We start from the raw sequence: 22,158 nt of genomic DNA, 5'->3' as shown, positions 1-22,158 counted from the left end.
GACTCTTGGTTATACGATGCAGTTAAAATCACAATTTATGATTTTTTGGACTTAGTAAATTTTGAAATAACGCTCTTCTAATTGGTTAATAATAAAACAAAAATCGTCTTTTAATCTGTAAATTTTATAAAATGGGTAATAATTATGAATGTTGAGGTTCTTTTTTGAGGTATTACTCTTTATACGATTTTTTCCATTTGTCCCATTTGTTTCCAGTTTTGTGTTAAGTAATTTTTCAACTGAATCAATTGATTCAGTTTGTGATCGCCCTCGAGTTTTCTTCCTTTCGATTTTTCACCCAATGATCTCTCCATATTATAGATACTGTCTCTCCATAATATAGATACGCCTAATGATCTCTTCATATCATAGTTGTGTCATTTTTCAATCCAAATCCCGCCGTGAACAATCTTCGCGCCAACCTCCATCCCCAGCCAAGCGCCACGTCAGCGAACAACTGTATAAATGAACGTACCCACATCGAGCACAACAGTAGCACAAAGTAGTGAGAAGTGAGTGTAGTGTCTGGAGCCTCGGGAGACTGAGACCCCGGAAGCCCTGAAGATGACGTCAGAGAGGACGTCGAAAGCTCGGCCTGGAAACCAACGACACGTTTCAACCCGGAAGCCTGGTGAGTTTAATTTTAATATGAATTCATTTATTGTTATCGATTTTAGCTTTAAGTTTCATTTTAATATTATTCTTGAATTCCTAAATACCCACTACGATGTAAAATCGAAATTGATGGCAAATAATAAAGCAGGAAGCAAGGTTTAGATATCTGGGAATAGATTTAACCAGTTACAGAGATGTTGAAGAGGAAGTACGACAACAAAGCTTAAAAGCAAGTAAAGTAAGTAATAGTCTAGGCGCCAGTGGGGTCACCGTGTCCTTTTTAATTCGGATGGACAAACTCAACGGTTTCTCATGGATTTTTGGCTGCTGATTACGAGTTTCGAGGGTGGATTTCGATCCGAGTGGTCAAAAAATTGTTATAAACAATTTAATTGTTTATAAATTGTTTATAAGGCTCTAGCTCATAAACTAAAAGAGATAAAAAAATGTTTCAAATAAAATTTGTTCCTTAATGAAAAAAAAAGAAAAAACGTTCACTAAATTTAAATCCAATAATTAGAACTTAAGATATTGTAAAATTAGTGCACAATGCAAATTGGGAATTGCAAAATAAGTATTTTTTGAAACTTTATCGACCGTAACTCGTCTTCTACGCAAGCAAATGAGCCATAGAAGGTTTCGTTTTAAAGCTTAGTTAATAGGCTCGCACCAACGCTTGGTTAAATTACTTTATCTTCATTTGTTTTAAAGTTATACCCGTTTGAATTTATAATTTTCTTAAAAAAATTGTACATTAATTTGTTTTATAAGGGTTTCAAGCAAATTTTAGCTATAAACATTTATACTTTAATTAACAATAATGATAGAAGAAATCAAAGGGAATAATTTGAGCTTACGAAAATGTTCGTAAGTTTATTTTTGGCCAAGATATCAATATTTTAATGGCGCTCTATGAGGCGAAACAGTCAAGTAAGTATTCTTCGACGCTTTATCGATCGTAACTCGGCTTCTACGCATGCAAGTGAGCCCATATGTGATATCCATATAAAAATTGATCGAGTTCTATTGCAGCATCATCATTGCATATAAAACGAGCATTTATGATGTGGCGGCATACACACAATTGACGGGCCTTGATGATGCTGCAAAAGAACTAGATCCACTTTATATGGATGTCATATTATAGATAATTAGACTCTGAAACCCCAAAAAGTTTAAGTTTTACTGCCTACAAGAACAGACTTAGTACCACCATGTAACTGTAAAAATTTCTCTAAGAACTTATGCAGATGTAGAAAAGCTGTGATTCCCTGTACATCTCTATGCAGATGCATGAAAAAAAAATGTTTGTAAAAATAGTATTAATAAATAATATCAACTTAATTTTTAGTTATACTTCTGAAATATTAGTTTTTAATGTTTTTTTTTTCTCATTTAATACAAAAAATAGAAGACAAAATAAATAGAATGGAAGGTGATACGAGGTACAGTATGATGATTTAATTATAAGAATTATATGATAAAATTTTATAAGGACCTTCAAAAATGAAAAATGAAGATAACGTATATATATAGAAATTATAATTTGCATCGAGAAGTTAGCGCGTGAACCTTTACGCGGTGAGCCGATCTTGCGCCTCATAGCGCGCAATTTAAATATCGATATCTAGGTCGAAAATAAACTTACGAACATTTTCGTAAGCTCAAATTGTTCCTCTTGAGTTCTTCTATCATTATTGTTAATTAAAGTACAAATGTTTATAGCTCACATTTGCTTGAAATCCTTATAAACAAATTAATGTACAATTTTTTTAAGAAAATTATAACTTCAAACGGGTATAACTTTAAAACAAATGAAGATAAGTAATTTAACAAACTTTGCTTGAAAGCCTATTAATTAAGCTTTAAAAGGCGATCTTCTAAGGCTCATTTGCTTGCGTAGAAGCCGAGTTACGGTCGATAAAGATTCGAAAAATACTTATTTTGCAATTTGCAATTTGCATTGTGCACTGATTTTACAATATCTTGAGTTCTAATTGTTGGATTTAAGTTTAGTAACCGATTTTTTCTTCGTTTTTTAATAAGGAACAAATTTTATTTGAAACATATGTTTTTATCTCTTTTAGTGTATGAGCCAGGGCCTTATAAACAATTTATAAACAATTACATGGTTTATAACAATTTTTTGACCACTCGGATCGAAATCCACCCTCGAAATTCGTAATCAGCAGCCAAAAATCCATAAAAAACCGTTGAGTTTGTCCATCAGAATTGAAAAGGACACGGTGACCTCTATTTGGCGCCTAGACTATAATAGAAACTTGCAATTTTTGACAAATCAGGTCACGTGAAAAAATAAATTAAATTATATACTTTGTTTTATAGATACTAATCTAAGAAATAAATAACTTATCAATTCCGCTTCTGCCTTTAAAAACATCACGCTAAATACACATATTTTATATTTGCATTTTCTACAAAAACAACCCGCCTTGCTATAAACATTCACCTTTTAACGCTTGTTAATATAATTGTGAGTACGATGACAATCATAAAAAACTTGTTTGAATTGTCAGATAGACCATAAAGTAAAAATAATGAGTGTTGACTTATTAATCAAAAGCTTAAACCGCTCTTCAGAGTAATATAATTGCTGTAAAAACTTGTCCCCAACAAATATAAAATAAAACTTATTTGTATTGTAAATATAAAAGATTATTTTATGTCCTATCGATCGTAGAAATCACCATAGGCGTAGGTGAAGTTCTGATATAGCCTTCCAAAAATGTATCTGTGTATGTTCCCAGAATTTTGGTCAACCCTTTAAAACCACGAGAATAGAAGCCAGGAAATACAGTCTTCCGCCAGATCATAAAATATCCACGGAGGTCCCTTTCAAGAAAGAAATAAGAATGGATTTAAAAAGTATGAAGAATAATAAGGCCCCTGACGTAGATAGTCATGATTCACCCTCTATAAATATCCTGAATATATTTATTGAAACATGTTTATATACTTGGCTTCGTCTTTGTCACTGTTTCCGCAAATTTTGTAATCCATTTTAAACAGAGTTCTAGGCTACCTAGGCACCTAAAATTTACAGAATAGCTCATAGCTTGCTAAAAATGCAATATTTAACTGCTATTATATGGATAAATCTTCTTCTTCTTCTTGGTGCTACTAGGATTACTCCTGTTTGTCTACCTCTTATTCTGTTTCAGTTGTTGTTGACTGTACATTCTCTTTCCACCTTTTCGTCGCCCTTCCAACGGGTCTTCTGCTATACAGCTTGTTGTTTTTACAAATGTTCGCTAATCTATATGGTTCCATTCGGTTTAGATATTCGTTTCAGTTTTTCATTATGGATAAATCGATTTTTTAAATTTCAAACTATTTTAAAAATGTGACTAATGCAACGACATTTAGATTCCATTTTAGAGTACGTCAACAAATCGATAATTACAAATTGATGGTGGCTCAGTGGTAGAGCATTAGACTGCAGATCGAGAGGTCCCGATTCCAAAACCCGGCTGTTGCGTATCTTTTTTAAATTTTTTAAATAAATAATTAAAAGTTAAAGTTCATATTTTATTAGTTAATTACTATATATAAATATTATATATACCGGAGAGACCGGCTCTGGAAAGGTATGGTTAAGTTGTACTGATATTGTACTCCTAGATTTTTATAAAAACAAGTGGTTTTATTAAATAGTTTTTTTTTAAATTAAAGTGCTTATCTACTAGATACTACTACGTAAGGCATCTATACGTAATTATTATTTTATTATTGTGGAAAGAAAACGTCAAATAAGAAATATACACCACCGTTCGTAAAATCATTTTGTGAGGTTAGCTAGCATGCGGTTGATCTGTCACTTACCAGAGTCGGAGTGAAGCTTTCGCCACCGCAGCTTAAAATGACTTCACACAATGTAAACACACCTTCCAATTTAACCAGTCTAGTAAATCAACGTTCGAATATCACTAAGAGTTATGCATCAGCCGCTTCACATTCTTTTCCGAGTAAGACCCAAGCAATTGTATTTAGTTGTATCGATAATGCTAAACTGCAGGATTATTTAATTCCGTTGGGCACAATCGTCAACCCAAAAAATATTATTTTTTCATCTAGATTACCTCATAATAGAATCTGCATGTGTTTGGCAAACAAAACCGTAGTAGATAATTTCGTGACACAACATGGCTCTATAGAAGTACTCGGCGAAGTTATAACAGCACGAAGACTTGTCTTTCCAGCAGAAAGACTAGTCTTGTCTGGTGTCTGCCGTCAATTCCTCATCAAGTATTAGTTCAAGAATTACAGAATATCGGTTTAAAGCTTATTTCCCCAATAATATATCTGAAAATTAGCTCGACTCTTCCCGAATATAGTCACATATTGAGATTTCGGATGCAAGTTTATGTAAGCCCTATAACATCATCAATTCTAGATTCTATTCTAATAAATTTGGACCAAACACCTTACCGCATATTTTTGTCACAAGGTACACTCACCTGATTTATTTGCAAAAATACAGGACATATATCATCCCAATGCAATAACAATTCAGCAACGGAATCAACTCATATTTATTCAAACAATGAAGTACCAAATCAAACAGCTCCAACAAGTATATTACACAAGGTACCAAACACTCAGCAGTCATCAAGTTATCCATTATCAAACCCGAGCATATCACCTACACCTACAAATCTCCATGACCAAGAAATTACTAATACTCTTACTCATAGCATCACTTTCAATCAACCACATTCAGCGGCAATACCGTTTTCACAAACTTCGGAAATAATATTCTTCAATCTATCAGCACCTCTTCCATCAGATACAACGGCAGAAAACTCTAATAAAACTGATACATCACCACAATTTTCTGAAACAACCATTTCAACCAATCTTACAAACAAAACTTCAAGCTCGACTTCTGTCACTACCAATAAGTCTGCTCCAGTACTTCCAAATGTAGTAAAACCACAGCATTAAAGTGAAAACTCTAATAGCACTTGCGAAAACGCAAGTTCTTTCATAAAACGCAGTATTAGTGAAATCGATACGCCTCCTTCAGACTCAGCAATTTCATCACAAAATCTGTTTGCAAAGCCCAAATCCTCTAAACCAAAAAATCCACGCTCATCTAAAGTCCCATCTACACGGGAAACTCTTGAAAATTATTAATAGTCATACCCCACCATTCGTTTTAAATTACCACCAATTATCCTTACTGATTGATAATATCCAAGGCTCCCCCGACACTATTAGCGTCGTTAAATAATTTACAACTGATATGGCTGGTTTACTCCATCTTTTACAAAGCAGCTATCAATATGCAAATGATAGATCTACAAAAACTAAGTTAACAAAACTTCAAAAGAAACTTTACATTCATTTAGGGAAAGAGAGTTCTGACTTAGACAGTGACTCTTCTGTAGACAATTGATCAGTATCATCTAACTCCGAATCTGTTAACAACATTCAACTCGATACTTCAATGGAACATTGATGGATTTTTTTATCGTCTCCCTATGCTACAGCTTTTTTTATCTGAATATTCTCCAAATATTATTTGTCTTCAGGAGACAAACCTAAAGACCAATCAGTTGTACAATTCAAAACATATCACTTGTTTCCGCAAAGACCGTACAGGTGCAAGTCGTGCAAGCGACTGTGGTGTAGCAATAGCAATCGTTTCTTCAGAAAACAATCTTCTTTTCCGTTTAACCCCAGCATGTAGCACATATTCAGCTGAACCCTACACCATATACAGTGCTGTGAAACTTCTTAACGAGCTTACACTCACAAAATGATCATAACAGATTCTCTTAGCTCTCTAAACTCATTAAAACACATTTTTCTGAAACATCCTTTTGAAAAGTTGTTAAATTACCAGCTGTCCCAAGCTCATGAACATGGAAGAAGCGTCCAATTTTATGGGTTCCCTCACACGTTGAAATAACAGAAAATGAAGAAGCTGACAGGACTGCACGAGAGGCAATTTTAAGTGATTTTTCGGAGCCGATAGGCAAGTGTGTTTCCAGTGAATTAACTTATTTTAAAAATAAAGTGTTGTGTTTGTGGCGAAATGAGTGATCTCAAAATAATTCTAAGGTGAAAAAAAATCAAAAATAATGTGTCTCAGTGGATTCCATCGTCGCGCAATAGACAAGAACAAATTGTGGTTGCGCGTTTACGTCTAGGACATACCAGGTTAACGCACTCTTACCTTTTCACAAATAATAATCCACCTATATGTGATCAGTGTAACGTCCGATTAACAGTCGAACACTTTTTAATAAGTTGTAGTAAATATGACCAAGAAAGACAGCGCTACAATATTCCAAACGCTCTACCAGAGGCTCTAGGTCAAAACTGTTCTTATGACAATATAGTTAATTATCTAAGATCCATAAACATTTTGTACAATCTGTAGTTGTTTACTTTTGTTATTTATATTTTGTTCCGTCGCTAATAACCTTTTGGTGGATACGACTTCTTTTTCTAATAAAAAAAATTATATATACCAGTTTACATATTTTCTTTGGTTTATATGAGTTTAAATCCGCTAGAGAAAATATGCCTCTAAAATAGTCGATTACAAAATTCTTTTATGGCAGATATTGAAACAACAAAACAGTTTATAATTTTATATTGGGTCCTATAAATAATCTTCTTCTTCTTAAGGTGCCGAGACCGTTTGTCGATCGTTGGCTCTTATGTTGCCCAGCATATTAACAATCATTGTCTTATTTACAGCCGCACGAAATAGTTCAGTGCTAGTTTTCCCAAACCATTGGCGTAGGTTTTTAAGCCAAGAAGTTGTACGGCGGCCCACACTTCTTTTTCCCATTATTTTACCTTGCATGGCAAGGTGAAGTATGTCATATTTTTCTGGGTGACGCATTATAAGACCAAAGTTATCCAATTTGCGCCTTTTAACCGTATTCACTACTTCGCAACTTTTATTCAAACGTTGAAAAACCTTTCCGTTTGTGACTCTTTCTACCCAACTGATCTTCAGAATACGGCGGTAGACCCACATCCCAAATGCTTCTAGGTTTTTTAAAAGCGATTCTGTCAGGGTCCATGCTTCAACCGCGTGAAGTAGTACTGGGAATATATAACACCGAACCATTCTTATGCGAAGTTCCAAATTTAGATCATGACTGCACAGGATTTTCTTAAATTTCATAAATCTTGTTCTTGCATTGGCAATTCTACTTTTTATTTCTGTACTAGGGTTCCAGCTTTCATTAATAGTAGTAATAGTAATAAATAATGAAAACGTTTTATTATAAAAAGTTATTTTTTATAAAAGTGTAATTATTTTATTTTTAACCTGTGTTTTACTGAGTCTGTTTCCTCAAAGAACTACTAGGTCTGGATCCCGCGTATGAAAAAAAAGAATGTGTATACTTTGTACGCACGTAAGAAGTTATACTTCTACATATTATATGATTTCAACGAAATCAATATACTTTAAACAGTTTCTCTACTACTTTCCAAAAAAATTTTATTAAAACAAAACAAAAAATTAAAAAAATAAAAGAATAAAACACACACAAACACATTGAAAAATTCCACAAATGATTTCTGAACAATAATTGTTGCCAAAAATTTTAATTAAATACGTATTTTCTGAAAAAAATTATATAATAATATACTTACAATCATAAAATCTATAAAAAAAATAAAAAAATGATATAACTTGCATCGGGCTTGAACCTACTTCCCGTGTATCCCGCCGTACGAGAGTCGAAGCGATTTCAAACTGCACCACCTTCGCGTATACGTCATGTGGGAATATACACAAACTGAACAACTTTTTGACATTTTGTTTATATGAATTTTTATTAGTTTGATTTTTGTCGAATTAAAATACAACAATATGTAGAGTAAGAAAACGATACATTAGATGAAAACTTGTAGAAAGTTTGTTCTTAATCAGATTATGTAAATTAAAGCATTGCCTACTAGGGGTATAGCATAGCAAGTACTAGGTAAGTACATTATTTTTTTTACATTTTCCAAATAGGTATGAAGATAATTTTTTATTGGAATACAACTGAAACATTTAGAATTACGTACCTGTGGCTTTTCAAAACTATTTAAAAAGTCACTATAATTATAAATTTGATTTTATTTCTGTCCTCACAACAATAAAAACTAATATATCATACAACATTTTTGTTTACCGATAACCTCCATATTGAACAATTATTGACAGATCATTTCAACACCCATCAGAGCCCGTATAAAGACTAATACCAAACTGTCGGTGTGCGCATGCGCGCAGATCAATATAAATTCACCCTCAATCTCAATCACGCCTAAAGGGTATAACTTCAAAAAGTTGATTAATAGCAAGCTGAAAATTTGTTAATAGCTTAAGGGTGTCTAGTCGGACACACTTTGATGTATGGGAGCACTGGTACAGGGGAAGTTTTAATTGTGGAACAGGTTAAAAATTTGGAACGTCAGACCACGAAAACGTCCCATGTATTTTGTCGGACAGAACTTTCAATTGATTTATTACCCTTTCATTAAACTCTCATGCAAAAATCAGACTGTTATTTGTCACCTGTTATAATTCCTGTTATTTGACATGTTCTACGTATTCCACTCATTAAAACGCCCAGTTGGTGATAAATAGCAGCCTGATTTTTTCAGGACAGTTTAATAAAAGGGTAACAAATTAATTCGAAGTTCTAACCGACAAAATACATGGGACGTTTTCGTAGTCTGGCGTTCCAAATTTTTAACCTGTTCCACAATTAAAACTTCCCCTTTTCCAGTGTTCCCATACATCAAAGATTATCCGACTAGACACCCTTAAGCTATTAAAAAATTTTCAGCTTGCTATTAATCAACTTTTTTTTCATAAAGTTCGTCACAAAGTAATGAACTCACTCACTACTCGTAATAAGATAAAATGTACTAATGATGTATTCCAATTAGTTTTAGCATTAATACCATCATTATTGCTGTTAACAACTAATACCATCTGTTTAAATCGCTTTTCTATTGTCTTTTATATACATAAGAATGATCCTTAGAATAAATACACTAATAGCAAGAGACTTCGGTTCCTACCAGACTGAATCTGTCCTCGAGTAATTTGTTGTGTCTGTCGCCCTTCAACCGCTAAACACCCTACTAAAATTTATAATCCTACCACCCTATCTGCTAAAGCAAAGCCTTATAAAATATCAGGATAATATCTCAAGGAAGACTCCGTAGCGGTTTGTGCCGTTTGGAACATGAATTTGAGGTTAGGAAACTCAAAGCAAAAATTTAATTTAGCTTTCTAATTAGAAACAGAGATTATGGATCGAAGACCGGAAACAAATACAACGGATACAATATTTCAGATATAAATTTAAGAGGACAGGCGCAAAATTTCAGCTCCAATGTTTTTAAATGCATTTATTTTTTTCGAATCATCAGAAAACTAATAAGTATTTTTGAAAAATTTAAACGCTGATTGAAAGAATAGGTTATTACCGAGGGCCAAAAGTCTCTGAAAACTTCTATAATGTTTATTTTAATAATAGTTAAAAGACTTATTTTAATAAGTTACAGGAGTGAAAAAAAAGAGAAAATTTAGTGTGATTTTTAATTTTAAATATCTTATGCAAAAGAAACTTTTTATTTATTCTAAGGGACTTTCGGCCCTCGGTAATAATGTAGTCTTTCATGCGTCATGTCTTTCTGCGTTTAAATTTTTCAAAAATATTTATTAGTTTTTTCAGGATTCGAAAACAATGAACACCATGTTCGTGGTGATATTTTCTAAATCGTACATTCTCCATCTTTGTCATACAACTCACTCAGTCGAACAGAATGTAGTGCCAAGACAATGACACACAAGGCTACTAAATATCTGTCACGACTTCAGGAATATTTTGAGTTGTTTATTAAATATTATTGATAGTGTATTTTTTGATAAATAATTGATTTAAGACGTGAAATGAATATAAAGTTATTGTTTATTATTTATGAAAGATCGAAGCAGAGAATACAACAGGATATATTCTGTGATCTAAGTATTTTGTTGTTAAAGATGTTCAAAATTTATCTCAGCGTTCCATAGTAACAATATAGGTATTAAAAAATCACTATAATACTTTTTCTCTTTCCTAGATTATTAATATTTATTGTATACTATATAAATTATATGTCTATTTATCTAGAATGACCATTTCATAAGGGAGCCATGAAACTTACCCCATATTTTTTTGCTATTTTATTGCTAATTTATTACGCAAATTAAAAATGTATTGCTTCATCCCCTTCAGAGAAACAGGTGGTCATTCCAGCTTAATATTAAGCTAGAATAGCCAACATTCATATATCCGGAACGAAAGTAGATAGAGAGTTGCTTCCGGCGGCCTATTTTATTGCTAATTAATTGCTAATTTATTACGCAAAACAAAAATTTATTGCTTCATCCCCTTCAGAGGTGGCCATTCCAGCTTAATATTAAGCTAGAATAGCCAACATTCATATTTCCGGAACGAAAGTAGATAGAGGGTAGCTTCTGGCAGCATATTTTATTGCTAATTAATTGCTGAAAGATTGGGTATACAAGAATTTACAAACTCACCCCCTTCAACCCCTACCGTTATCATCATTCCCCGGAATCCACAAAAAGTGAAAATAACTAGTTTAAAGATCTAAAACCAAGTGGGTATTTTTTGCTTATTAATTGCTACAGGTCTAAGCCAAAAATGAATGTTTTGCTTCATCCCCTAACAAGCCACAATGGCCACTGCGGTTTAATACTTAAGGCTACAATACCCAACACTCCTATTTCAGGAGAGAAAGCAGATAGAGGGTCGCTTCTGGCGGAATATTTTATTTTTAATTAATTGCTGAAAGATGGGATATACCAGAATTTACAAACTCACCCCCTCCAACACCTACCGTTATCATCGTTCCACGGATTTCACAAAGAGTGAAAATAACCAGTTTAAAAATTTAAAACCAAATGGGTGTTTTTTCTAATTAACTGTTGCAGGTCTACGCCAAAAACGAATTTTTTGCTTCTTCCCCTAACGAGAAACAATGGCTACTGCGGTTTAATTCTTAAGCTACAATACCCAACACTCCTATTTCAGGAACGAAAGCAGATAGAGGGTCGCTTCCAGCGGCATATTTTATTGCTAATTAATTTCTGAAAGATATGATACACAACAACTTACAAACTCATCCCATCCAACCCCCACCGTTATCATCATTCCCCGGATTTCACAGAAAGTCATAATTACCAGTTTAAAAACCTAAGACCAGGTGGGTATTTTTTTCCTAAGAAACTGCTGCAGGTCTACTCCAAAAACGATTGTACTGCTTCATCCCCTAACGAGAAACAATGGTTACTGCGGATGAATACTTAAGCTACAACACTCAATTCTCCTATTTCAGTAACGAAAGCAGATAGAAGGTCGCTTCCGGCGGCCTATTTTATTACTAATTAATTGCTAATTTTTTACGCAAATTACAAATTTATAGCTTCAACCCCTTCAGAGATACAGGTGGCTATTCCAGCTCAATATTAAGCTAGAATAGCCAACATTCATATTTCCGGAACGAAAGTAGATAGAGGGTAGCTTCTGGCAGCATATTTTATTGCTAATTAATTGCTGAAAGATTGGGTATACAAGAATTTACAAACTCACTCCCTTCAACCCCTACCGTTATATCATCATTCCCCGGAATCCACAAAACCTGAAAATAACCAGTTTAAAGATCTAAAACCAAGTGGGTATTTTTTGCTTATTAATTGCTACAGGTCTAAGCCAAAAATAAATGTTTTGCTTCATCCCCTAACGAGCCACAATGGCTACTGCGGTTTAATACTTAAGGTTACAATACCCAACAGTCCTATTCCAGGAAAGAAAGCAGATAGAGGGTCGCTTCTGGCGGCATATTCTATTTCTAATTAATTGCTGAAAGATGGGGTATACCAGAATTTACAAACCAAATTAGTTAAAAATTTAGCAATTAATTAAAAATAAAATATGCCGCCAGAAGCTACCCTCTATCTGCTTTCTTTCCTGAAATAGAAGTGTTGGGTATTGTAGCATTAAGTATTAAACCGCAGTAGCCATTGTGGCTCGTTAGGGGATGAAGCAAAACATTCATTTTTGGCTTAGACCTGTAGCAATTAATAATAAAAAATACCCACTTGGTTTTAGGTCTTTAAAATGGTTATTTTCACTTTTTGTGGATTCCGGGGAATGATGATAACGGTAGAGGTTGAAGGGGGTGAGTTTGCAAATTCTTGTATACCCAATCTTTCAGCAATTAATTAGCAATAAAATATGCCGCCGTAAGCTACCCTCTATCTACTTTCGTTCCGGAAATATGAATGTTGGCTATTCTAGCTTAATATTAAGCTGGAATAGCCACCTGTTTCTCTGAAGGGGGTGAAGCAATAAATTTTTATTTTGCGTAATAAATAAGCAATTAATTAGCAATAAAATAGGCCACCGGAAGCAACTCTCTATCTACTTTCGTTCCGGATATGTGAATGTTGGCTATTCTAGCTTAATATTAAGCTGGAATGGCCACCTGTTTCTCTGAAGGGGATGAAGCAATAAATTTTTAATTTGCGTAATAAATTAGCAATAAAATAGCAAAAAAATATGGGGTAAGTTTTATGGCTCCCTTATGGAATGGTCATTCTAGCTTAATAGAGATATAAATTATTGTGATCACTGAATACATAGTTAGTGAAAAAATAATCATATTAATTAACTGAATTAATAATTTAAGCGATTATACAAGTAAAGGTTATCCAAGAACATGCAAAAACCATCTCTAAGTTAATGATGACAACGTCATTGTCAACTAATTTCTACATCTCCATACCAATGAAAATTTTACTGCACGTAATTTGCCGTGGAAAGAAAGAAAAAGTAGGGATAGCCGTAAAAGATTTGCGCCTACGCTCTGACAATTAAAATAATGATTTTGCATTTGGTTAAAAACAAGAATACAATTAGATGTAAGATGAAGTAGTTCTCAATACTAATAGCAATATTAATAATATTTAAAAATATTAAAATAATACTAAAAGATTTTTAAATTGAAAACTTATTGGTCCATTTCCTTAATAACACCTCCATGGCTTCTAAAATTTGCAACCAGATGGATGCTGAAGCGAAGAAGACAAGAGGGAATTCAAAAAACTTACAATTCACCACCCCGTCTGTTCAGCTGGTACCTAAATTCCAACAGAAAATGGACCTAGTTACTCAAAGAAGTAACGACCAATATAAAAATAAAATAAAAAATTCCATTTTCATTCAGTTGCAATGAGAAGGCAAAACAATCTTATTTTTCAAATAGAATACGGAGCGCAGTCCAGCCCTCTGAATCGACGAATTTCGACTCTTGTTAGAGTCTCATCGGAGAGAACGTAGGTCTGCTACCCCATACTCCAATTGACCAACACCGAGAGTTGATCCCCCACACCGCAACTGACGTGAATGTACTAGGTGACTAGCGTCATCTGGCAATTGAAAGATGAAACAGTTTTCAATCCTAATAGCAATATTAATAATATTTAAAAATATAAAAATAAAAATAACATCACTTTATATATAACTAACAATTTTTTTGGTTTCACGGTTTAATGTCGTGTTTCCTTACTAATCCCCTTAAGATCCTGCCAAGTGTTTTGGTTTTGTTAATGCATTACATTCAAATCTGTCCCTCTGCCGTCTCTCCCTTTAGCATAATATAGAGAAAAAGTATGATATTGAATACTACTATATTCTTCCCTTATACCGGAAAGTAAGTGTATATTTTATACTTATACTTAACATACTTTTGTTGCCACTACATTTGAATGCGTGCATGTATGTGAGTGTGAGGGTTGTAAACCATATTTACGTACATGTTAGTATTTATATGTATGCATAAATATATATACTTTAATATTGGCTTGATCATTACCCTTTTGATTTCAACCAGACCACTTAACTAACTCTGGTGTTTTGTTATTTGTAGCATTTAATTTTACTTTTACCGTGACCTGAAGATGCTGTGAATATTGTAGACAGCGAAACCTGTCCTCAGTTGTAAAATAAATTGTTTGTGAGAACGTCTCTCTTTTCTTAACTACAATAGTATGGACTCACACATGCAACCCCTTCATTTTTTATTAAAATATTACTAAAAGATTTTTAAATTGAAAACTTATTGGTCCATTTCCTTGGTAACACCTCCATGGCTTCTAAAATTTGCAAGCCAGATGGAAGCTGAAGCGAAGAAGACAAGAGGGAATTCAAAAACATACAATTCACGACCCCGTCTGTTCAGCTGGTAAATTTCAACACAAAATGGACCTAGTTACTCAAAGAAGTAACGACCAATATAAAAATAAAATAAGAAATTCCATTTTTATTCAGTTGCAATGCGAAGGCAAATCAATCTTATTTTTCAATTAGAATACGGAGCGCAGTCCAGCCCTCTGAATCGACGACTTTCGACTCTTGTTGGAGTCTCATCGGAGAGAACGTAGGCCTGCTACTCCATACTCCAATTGACCATTGACCCCATGTGGGGGATAAACTCTCGGTGTTGGTCAATTGGAGTATGGAGTAGCAGGCCTACGTTCTCTCCGATGAGACTCCAACAAGAGTCGAAAATCGTCGATTCAGTGGGCTGGACTGCGCTCCGTATTCTAATTGAAAAATAACATTGTTTTGTCTTCGCATTGCAACTGAATAAAAATGGAATTTTTTATTTTATTTTTATATTGGTCGTTACTTCTTTGAGTAACTAGGTCCATTTTCTGTTGGAATTTACCAGCTGAACAGACGGGGTCGTGAATTGTAAGTTTTTGAATTCCCTCTTGTCTTCTTCGCTTCAGCATCCATCTGGTTTGCAAATTTTTAGAAGCCGTGGAGGTGTTACCAAGGAAATGGACCAATAAGTTTAGTTAGGACCAATAGCTAGTCACCTAGTCCATTCACGTCAGTTGCGGTGTGGGGGATAAACTCTCGGTGTTGGCAATTGGAGCAGGCCTACGTTCTCTCCTATGAGACCCCAACAAGAGTCGAAAATCGTCGATTCAGAGGGCTGGACTGCGCTCCATATTCTAATTGAAAAATAAGATTGTTTTGCCTTCGTATTGCAACTGAATAAGAATGGAATTTCTTATTTTTTTTATCAGATGTAAATTTAATATTAACCCTTAACCACTGACATGCAGTATGCCATACCGCGCCGAAAATATATTTTGTTGTAAAATTTGTTTTATAAAAGATTTCTTCGAACACCATAATATGTGACCTTCAAGTGGTATGTAATAAAATTGTATCTCCTCCCAACTGCTGCTGTTTTAAGGTTTCTACATATTATCATGCACTCATCGTTTCCAGCACGTAGCGTTTAGTTTCCGTAAAATATTGATTTTAATGGTTTTAAATATGAACAATTCATACTGTCCGGAACGTATCGTATCAGACACCTCTTTATAAAATCAGGTTTTTTGGAGACTACGCTACGTGCCGGAAACGATGAGTGCATGATAATATGTAGAAACCTTTAGTATGATTTAGGCCGCACCTACATTGGATCCGTATTTCTCCGATCCGATCCGACGTCGGTTTGAAAACAAACTCATGATATTAAATGGCTGCACCCATGATAAAATAACAGAAGATATGACATGGAGCAGGTAGGCGGGGCCAACGTAGCTACGTCACTCTGTGAGTAGATCAGCATTATATTCAGTGTTGTCGTATAGTAAACACTGTTTATTTTTGTGTTTAAGGTGAATTTTACTTATAATTTGTTACACTTTTATCAAAAATATTATATTCATAGTTAGATTTGAATAGTCCTTAGGAGGTGTGATCATAAATATAATTAATGAATAAGAGAACTTAAGTAATAAAAAAATATAACTGATGGGCTTCATGACTATCGCAGCTTTAACTTTTTTTATCATTTAACTTTAACACATTACAATTTTATTGTTACCTTTATTTCATCCTCAGTACATGTATTATACAGGGTGTATAATACATGTATTATATATAGGGTGGAAGGCACTTATGGAATAAAATTATTTCTGTCCCTGCTTTAAAAAATTTTAAAAAACGCTGAAACCCGTCCCTTTTTAAACCTAAATTTAAATTTAAACAGGGTGATTCACGCAAGCCTGGTATAGTTCATAAGCTTTATTTTTAATGGAACACCCTATATATTTTTATATTATTAAAAGCTACTTAACGGCCTGATGTCAACGATCCGTATCATGTATGGTGTATTATGAATAATACAGGGTGAAATTTTGAAATTACAGTGTATGGAAACCACTTATGGAATAAAATTGTTTGTGTCCTTATTTTAGAAAATTATAAAAAAAACGCTAGGATACGTCAACTTTTAAATTTAGATATGCTCTCTTTAAACATTAATTAAAATATACGGGATGATCCACACAAGTATATCATAGTCCATGATCTTTAATTTTAATGAAAGACCCTGTATATTTTTATGTTTTTCGAATTTGCTAAATAACTTCATCACAAAAAAGTGTATTGTATAGGGCCTATTATGAATAATACAAGATGAAACTTTAAAATTATATTAAATTAATATAGTACATGATATTAAATAGGTACCTACATAAAATTTTGAAATTATCTAATAATTTATCATACTTTAAATAATAGTAAAAAGTATGTATATAATAAGAATGGTATTTTAGCTCAATAAAGACATATATATTTTCTAAACTAAGTATAAATAATATTTATTTTTTTTTGTTTTGTATCTTTAATGTCTTGACGAAATTTATGAATATTTTAAAAATTTCACCTTTTCAAAATTTCACCTTGTATTATTCATAATGGACCCGAATAATACATTTTTTTGAGATGAAGTTGTAAAGTAGCTTTTAAGCACATAAAAATATACAGGGTGATCCATTAAAACTAAAGATCATGGACTATGCTGTACTTGCGTAAATCACCCTGTAAATTTAAATCTATGTTTGTAAAGCGCCCATTTAAATTTAAAAGTTGACCTGTTCCGGCATTTTATATAATTTTTAAAATAAGGACACAAACAATTTTATTCCATAAGTGGATTCCATAGTTAATAATTTCAAAATTTCATCCTGTATTGTTCATAATTCACCCTACATGATATAGTTAGTTGAAATCAGGTTGTTAAGCAGCTTTTAAAAATATAAAAATATACAGGGTGTTCTATTAAAAATAAAGCTTATGGACTCTGTTTGACTTTTATGAACCACCCTGTAAATTTAAATTTGTGTTTAAAAAGTGCATATATTTATTTTAAAATCGACGAGTATCAGCGTTTTTTATAATTTTTCGAAACAAGGACAGAAATCATTTTATTCTACAAGTGCTTTCCACACTGTATAATTAGACGTACGTTGCCTAATAATAAAAAAATCATGTTTCTGATTGATTTTCATTATTAGAATATGTTTTCAATAATTATATTTAATCATACTAAAGAAAACAGCACTTCTAGAAAGTTTCACAACTGATATTAAAAGCTAAAATCTCCAAATCATAATGGCAATGCATTCGAAATTTAAAGGATCTACTCACAACGTGACGTCATGCGCGACCTGAACGAAATTAGGAACGCTCCATATCATATCTTGGGTTATTGTATCATGGGCTGCACCTACATTGGATCCGTAAATCGCCCGATATCGGGCGATTGATAGGAGAAGCTACAGCAGAGAAGCAGTTCGACGTCGGTCGATATCGGATCGGATCGGATCGGAGAAAAACGGATCCAATGTAGGCACCGCCATTTAATACTATGAGTTTATTTTTTAATCCGACGTCGGCCGACGTCGGATTGGATCGGATCGGAGAAATACGGATCCAATGTAGGTGCCGCCTTAGTCTTTCAGCTACGTTGGCGTGAAGCTTTCTGGCTGTATCACGCTTCGCATGTCACTGTTTACGCTTCTATAGTTAAAATCAGTCCATTCAGTATTCTTTCAATATTAGAATGGCAGCAAGTTCATCCGGTTGTTCTACTTTCAAGTACGTTCAACATTGTTTTACTATTTTTTAGTTAACAATACTCGTTTTTATGTTTTGTTATTCAGTTTATAAAGGTTTTTTAAGAACCTTCACCACTGTTTTAATATTATGCATGCGTTCATAATTTTCTTGAAAAAATAAAGTTTATTTTATTTGGAGCAGTATTTTATTTTACAGCATTATGAAGAATCATTCCGTAGTTGATGTTAAAAGCAAATACAGCGATATAAGACAAACTCATTAAAAACAAAGGAGAATAAAAATCCACAAGGAAAAAGTTTTCCTGTAGTTGGCTGTATACCATGTGATACAAAAACAATAAATCCTGTATAAAAGGTATTAATAAAAAAACCCTCAAAAGGGCCACATCAAATTCACATAACTAGTTTTCGACTGGTTTACCAGTCATCATCAGTGCTTACCTAAAATGAATATAACCTGATAAAAAAGGCAAAGATGTTGAAATTTTTACTAGGGTTAAAATAATATTAGGTTATACTCACGTGCAATGTACATGCTTAACCACCAAGATAGTATTACACAAAAATATGTGGGTCAGAGCCCAGTAAAAGTAGTCCGTCAAGGAAACATAGGACAAAATGCTACCTTAAGCCTGGATGTTTAAAATATTATCTAATTTGCCCTAGGTAACATCTGAGATCTAGGTATGACTTGTTCACATGTTGGAAGTGAGACGGCAAGTGAAAATGAAATGGTTGGGAACCTCGGAACGATGACAAGGCAAACGACAGTTCCACAGGTAGTTTAAAATAACCTGTCATATTTAAGAGTAAGGTATGCAGATTGTTAAAATTAGAAATGATGTAACCACACACCCAATGTGAAAATTATCATTTAAAATTCATTAAACTAGTTATTATTGTAAAATGGATTCTCGTTAACTGTAAGTGGAACTAGTTAGGCAAACCACATTACACAGGAGTTTAGTGTTCGACAACTAAATACCGTAATAAAATCTTATTATCAAGAGATCGAAGATTTAAAAAAGCAATTTTGTGGTGATTTAGAGTTATTGAATTTATTTAACTTATTAGTAGCTGTTGGAATTTGTGTAAGAAATCACAATAGGGGTGTCTAAGGTGTAAAAATGTCTTAAATAATCTAGGGCTAGGGGATGTATCATTATGAAAGCACAAACTCAGACTGAGGCGACTATATCTTAAAGGCAATGCAGGCTGCCCGGATCTCTAAGGGTCCAAAAACCAAAACCGTAATATGATGATGACAGGTGGGTGGGGGGGATATGAGATGTCTGTGAGGAAATTAGTGAAAGGAACAAGAACGAGACTCAGAAAGAAAAAATTAAACTGTTGATTTGGTTTTGCTGGAGATGAGTATTATATGTTGGTGATGACAGATGGAGTAGGTATGGTGATAATAGTCATATGTAGAAATATAGTGGTGGGTTGTATGCAGATGAAAATTTGTTTAAAATGGATGTTTGCAGGTGATGATATCAGTAATTTATATGTATGTTATGAATAGATAAAATTGGTGAGATGGCTGAAGATGACAAAAGGATTATTGTGACTAGTAACAGATGAAATATTAAAAGTGTGACTGAGAATGAAGCAGATGAAGTGAGGTGAAAAGAAATATTGTAATAAAGGAGAATAGGTAACGGAGCCGGAAGTGTAACCGGAAGTTGATATTTGAACTCTTCATATAATTTTGCGCCAATTGATATACGCTTTCACTAATTTTGTTCGGTAATAACTTTTTAGCCAGAAATGATATCAAAACCGGAGCTAAATATTCGAGCCCGACTTTTCAGTACCTACGCGATCGATGATATATCACATGTACTATTTCTGCGACTAGTCCGTTCTTTAACGGTAAAATATTGCAAAATCTCTACATTTTAAAGAACCGCTTGGATTGACATGAAATTTGGCATACACATAGCTAACAAGTCAAAGAAAAAAAGTGATATTGTGCCGAAATGTGCTTTTGCCCTGGGGGTGGTTTTCACCCCCTCTTCGGGGTGAAAAAATATTCGTCCAAAGAAATTCAGGAAATGGATAAACTGGCTAATTTTAAGTAACTTTTGTTCTATAGAGTTTTTTCACGAAGTCAATAATTTTCGAGTTATTTGGCAGTGAATATGTTCATTTTTTCAACAAAATAACCACGCTTTTATACGGTTTTTCGCAAATAACTCAAATAGTAAGTATTTTGTCGAAAAACATTTTTAGCAAAAATATAGCCTGTAAAATTTTTTAAAAAATGGTGTATATATCATGTCTCTACACCTAGTAGAAGCAGAGCTATAGCTAATAAAAATAGGTCATATTCGTCAAATTCCAAATGGAATACTTTAACGTGAAATAACCAAAAATGAAGCACATTTCGGGAAAAACTCATTACAACTTATTTAAAGTGTTTAAAAAAAGCTTTGTTTTTGTTTTATAAAAAAAATTTCTAGCATCAAAATTAAACACGTTACGCTCAAAATAAAGTTAGTCCCTTTTGGTTTTGGTAAAAAAATCGAGAAAATCACCCCCTAATTAGTATCTTAAATGAACATAATCGTTACGACTTCACAAGTTTCTTGACTCGTGTATATATTGTTTATATGATCTGTAAGTTTCATCGGTTCAAAGTCCCTATTATTGAAAGGGCTGTAGTTAAAAGGGGTTGAACGAGTCACTGATCACGAATGTATGCAAATTTAGAAACACCAAATCTTAATCAATTTTTGTCTAACAGAAAAACAAAAATATACAGGATATTCAGAAAAGCAAATCGGACTTTTTTTTGTTTTTCGAGATTTTTGGTATCTCTAACAATGTTTAAGTTATTTTGAAAAAAAAAGCATATTTTTCAAAATTTAAATTTTTAAAAATTTTACTTTGAAACCAAATTTTTTCAAAAATAAGCACTTTGAATCGATGAAACTTACAGATCATATAAACACAACATAAGTAAAATAATAATTTGTGGAGCGGTAACGATTAATTTCATTTAAGTTGCTAATTAGAGGGTGGTTTTCCGATTTTTTTTTTTTGAAAAAACAAAAGGGACCAACATTATTTTGAGCGTAACTTGCTTAAATTTAATGCTAGAAACTTTTTTTAAAAACAAAAATAAAGCTTTTTTTAACACTATAAAAAAGTTATAATGGGTTTTCCCCAAAAAGTGCTTAATTTTTTGGATATTTCACGTCGAAATATTCTATTTGAAATTTGGTGAATATGAATCTATTTTTCATTGGCTATAACTCCGGTTCTACGAGATCTAGAGACCTAACGCGTACACCATTTTTTTTACTTTTTTATAAGCTATATTTTTGCTAAAAACATTTTTTTCGACAAAATAATTACTTTTTGAGTTATTTGCGAAAAAGCGTCTAAAAATGTGGTTATTTTGTTGAAAAATGAACATATTCACTCGCAAATAACTCGAAAAGTGTTGACTTGGCGAAAAAGCTCTATAGAACAAAAGTTACTTAAAATTAGTCAGTTTACCCATTTCCGGACTTATTTTGGACATA

This window comes from Diabrotica virgifera, chromosome 6 (assembly GCF_917563875.1).
Source record: "Diabrotica virgifera virgifera chromosome 6, PGI_DIABVI_V3a".
In the NCBI taxonomy this organism is placed as follows: Eukaryota; Metazoa; Arthropoda; class Insecta; order Coleoptera; family Chrysomelidae; genus Diabrotica; species Diabrotica virgifera.
Note: the sequence above shows the minus strand (reverse complement) of the source record.